Source organism: Sciurus carolinensis, chromosome 17, assembly GCF_902686445.1.
Source record: "Sciurus carolinensis chromosome 17, mSciCar1.2, whole genome shotgun sequence".
In the NCBI taxonomy this organism is placed as follows: Eukaryota; Metazoa; Chordata; class Mammalia; order Rodentia; family Sciuridae; genus Sciurus; species Sciurus carolinensis.
Genome location: NC_062229.1, coordinates 8,537,302 through 8,541,807, shown reverse-complemented (window position 1 = coordinate 8,541,807; position 4,506 = coordinate 8,537,302). Strand labels below are relative to the sequence as shown.

At 41.8% G+C, this 4,506-nt stretch overlaps 1 pseudogene; it reads right to left on the bottom strand.

The window, feature by feature from the left end:
• LOC124967949 (vomeronasal type-2 receptor 116-like) overlaps nt 1-2,135 on the bottom strand; it is a 5,518-nt pseudogene extending 3,383 nt beyond the window's left edge.
• Between the last annotated feature and the right edge of the window lie 2,371 nt (nt 2,136-4,506).

Sequence of the window (4,506 nt, the reverse complement as noted above, 5' to 3'; positions counted from 1 at the left end):
GTATATGAAGACAGTCACTATGGATTTAGAGTGGTCGTTCCTCCAAAGACTAAGAATGGAACTTCATATAACCCAGTTATAGCCCTCTTCAGTGTTTTTCCAAAAGAAGTAAAGTCAGCATACTCTAGTGATGCAAGCATACCCATGCAATTCACAATAGCCAGGTTATGGAGCAAATAGAATTGCCTAGCAACCTATGCACAGATGAGGAAAAGGTGGCATACTGACCAATGGAGTTTTGTTCAGCTATAAAGAAGAATGAATTATGTCATTTGGAAGAAAATGGATGGAAATAGAGAGTATCATGTTGAGTGAAACAAGCTAGACTGAGGAAAAGTTTATCTCATAGGTGAAAGAGAGAAAAAACTTTAAGAAATGACCTCAAGAAATCAGACAGGAGATGGGTGGACACGGGGTGGAGTTGAGAAAGATGTACCATGGAGTGAGGAGAGCTACTGGGGAATGGAATCTACCAAATTGTGTCCTTGTATGTGGGAATATACCACATTGAATCCAGTCACTATGCTAATCATAATGCTGCAATGACAAGGTCATAATATTGTGATAGGCCATATATTTTCTCAAGCTGTATGCTATATCTCACTCTGGTGATTATTTCCTTTGCTATGTAGAAACTTTTCAATTTGAAGCAATCTCATTTTCATATTTATGTTTTTGGTGGATTTTGGGGTGGATCACATCCTAAATGCTTTTTCCCAGACCCATGTCATGGGAGCTATACCCCCGGGTTGACTCCAGTAAGTTTAAGTTCAGTCTTTAAATCACTTGAGTTTTTTGTTTGTTTGTTTGTTTAGAGTGCTTTAATTCACTTTGTGCTTCCTGTCGAGCAACAAGGTCTGATGTATCTCCTCAGGGTCTACCTGAGGAGAATACAGGGCCAGCAGGATGATGAGTGTCGATGGCAATGGAAACCCACCAAGCCGGGAGGTCTGTCAGCGCAGGAAGCACAGCAGGAACTCATTTATTGAGGAAGTTACACAGCTTTTATGTAGGGTGGGGGCTAGGTGGGAACCAATTAGCTTAAAGGTCAGCAAGACATGGGGGATTCACACAGGGGAAAGTCCCAGAGGACTAAATGGCAGCCGCGAGCTGATCACGTTCACAGAACTGCTGCTAACCAATCCCTGACAGTAGAGGGTGGAGATGAGCATGCCAAACAGGGAGTTGCTGGGTAAGACTCAGTTTCGGGGGAGAGTGGAAGTACGAAGAAGTCCAGGTAAACTTTGGTGGATCAGGCATGCCACGTATAAGGAGGAGGTTGCCACGAAGGTGCAGCCACCATTAGGGTGCGTCCCCTGCACACTTGAGTTTTATTTTGCTTAGTGTTTAAAACAAAGATCCAAATCTGTATTTGGGTTAAAGCTTGCTCAGGGTCATTTTTAAAAGAGATTCACTGTGTGTTTTCAGTGTATTTGCTGAAACTCAGATGTCCTGCCTTTGAAGTCATGTCAGAAGGTGAGAGAGTGAATCCAGGTGTGCTTCCCTTTACAAATAAAGACCACGAAGAGGAGCCAATAGCTGTTGTTCCCCAATTGAGGGTGAAAACTGGAGTGGAGGAAGGAGGTCACAGCGACGCTGCAGCGCTTTGTGAGTTGAGGAAGAAAGCACATGGCATCCCTGTCCCATCTCTGCACTTCAGATCAATCCTGATCAAAAATGGCATTTCAACGGTGGAAGACGGGTCAGCTGGAGGACCAAGCAATACCTGCTCTGTGCTGAGACTCCAGAAGTGTTCTTGTTTAGATGTCTTTGGACTTCAGAGGATCTCAGTTCAGTTGGTAGGAGCTACTGAGGGGTCCACACTGCTGCATTTTCAAAGAGAAAGGATGCAGTTCATGTTGCACCCTCTGCTAGCTAAGCCCTGTGCAACAGTGTCCACTTAGGACCTCCCTGACCAATGATGTAGGAAGCATCCACAGGGCTTTTTCCCTCTAGCTTGGGCTTCAGACTACTCAATTTCAACCTTGCAAAGTATGTGAGGAGGACTGCCATACCTCCTGCATTACGCAGGTGACCTGTCCAGACACTTGCAGCCCATGAACAGCATACCAGAAGTTCACCTTGAGGAGCTTAGCATTCTGTGGCCCAGTGAGAAACTCCTTCACTGAGTTCATGCACTCATGGCCCAGAAAGCTTTATACCATCTTCCAACCATCCCTTAGTCTCATTGATCTTCCTGGCAGCTCTGCTGACCCACCTATGGCCTCCATAGCACCTGAGAAGCATACTCCACATGATTTGGTCTGAAAATGTGCCAAGAAGCAGCTGGGAGGACATTTCTCTCCCTCTTGTGTCATATGCAAGTAGCTAACCTGCTTGATCTCAGCTACTTGGCCTCCGGAACCTCCATGAGGACAAACTCACAGTACTCGGGCACTGAATGGAGCCTGCCTGTGCCATGGGCTCATCTCTGCCAATCCACAGGCCTCAGACACCTCAATCAAGACATCCTGCCTCTACTTTCTCACACTGTGTACTTAATGTGCCCAGGCCTGCTAGAGTGAGCTCAACCAAGTGATCCACCCAAACTGACAGCAACCTGCACCTGGAGATGTGAATGTCACACCATGGGTTGCCACCATGTCCAGGAAACTACATCCCAACCCATAAAATAATCACACAAACCACGTCAGTTGGGACTAGTGAGTCACCACAGGCATAGCTAATGTTGGTCACTATTGGGGAAGGTACCTGGGGACAGCACTACTGTGCTCACATGGAACCAAGTACAACTTAGTCCACCCAACTGAAACCTCAGATCACAAGTACAGGATGGACTTTTACTACAACAGTCATTATATAAAACTGGGAAAATAGATGGGTATAGTGGTGCACACTGTAATCTCAGAACATGGGAGGCTGAACAGGAGGATTACTAATTTGATTCCAGATTCAGAAACTTGGTGAGGCCCTAAGCAACTTAAGGCAAACCTGCCTTAAAATAAAAAATAAAAAAGGGCAGGGATATGGTTCAGTGTTTAGGCACCATGGGTTTAATTCCTGATACAAAAAAAAATTAGTAGATGTAATTGGTACATTAGACACACAAATACATTTTTAGGAACAAAATCAAGAAAAACCAAGGTACCATGACAATAACTTTCTAGCAACATATTCTTTAGAAAGGGGTATGAATGAATTGCTTGAGAAAATAAGCAAAATACTATTTTAAGAAAAAACAATGAAATATGAGAGATCATCCACAATTCAATCACAAGATTGAAACAATACATCATTTGAATGGAAATGGAGAAAAGAGATATGTCATAAAAAGCAGCAAACTAAAATATTGGAACTGGAAAAACTCAATGAAATCAAATATATAGTTAAGAACCACAACAGAAGAGTATAAGAAGCAGAACAATGAATATCTCAACTACAAGATAGGTCATTTAAAATTACCCGGTCAGAATTTAAAAAAAATTTTTTTAAACAAAGAAAACTGAAGAGAGCCAATGAGAGTTTGGGGACAACATTTGGTGAACAATGAGTTTTTGGAATGATAACAGAGGAAAGTCACAGTGTAACTATATTTTTATAATAATGACTGAAAGTCTTCCAAATTTGGGGGAAAATATAGACATCCAAGTCAAAGATGCTCAATGGACCTTAATTATCTTTGACCAACAAGGGTCCTGTCTCAGGCATCCTACTGTCAAATGGTCAAAAATTGAAAACAAAGGGAGAATTTTCAAAACATCAAAAGGAAAGTTTCAAGACACATAAAAGGGAATCTCTAGTAGACTAACAGCAGATTCTCAGCAGAAACATGACAAGCCAGGAGAGAGTAGAATGATGCATTCAGGATCCTGAATGACATAAACTTCCAACCAAGAATACTATACCCCACAAACTGTGCTTTAGAAATGAAGGAAAAATGGTATCTCGCCAAGACAAGCAGGTACTGGAAGAAATCATCACTGCAAAATAGCCTCAGAAGAAATGCTTCAGGTAATACTGAATCTAGAAGCAAAAGTAAGAAATTATCATCATGAAAACACAAGAAATTACAAAGGTCCTTACTAGAGAAGATTCAGAAAAATGAAAGAGAAACATCAAAATTTCTTAATTCACAATTCACAAAGATGAACCACAAGAGAGGAAGAGGAGACCAAAGCACACAAGAAAAGTGAAAAAAAATAACAAAATATCAGAAGTCATTTCATATCAATAATAATCCAGAGTATGAATGGATTACACTCTCCAATTAATTCTGAACACAATCCTTGTGATCATCTCAACAGGTGCACAAAAACCATTTGATAAAAGCCCTCAGCAGATTGGATACAGAGGAGTGTTCCTCAATTAAATCAAGGCTATGTATGAAGAAGAGAAAGAAGAGTGTTCATCACCCTGAGGGATTGCATGGTTCATTTTGACCCTCTTCCCTCTGTCCCAGCACTCGAAATCACTGTTGCTCAGATTCCTGTCACACTAGTTGATTTCATCTGTTCTTAACATTCACACACAAGGGACCCTACCACA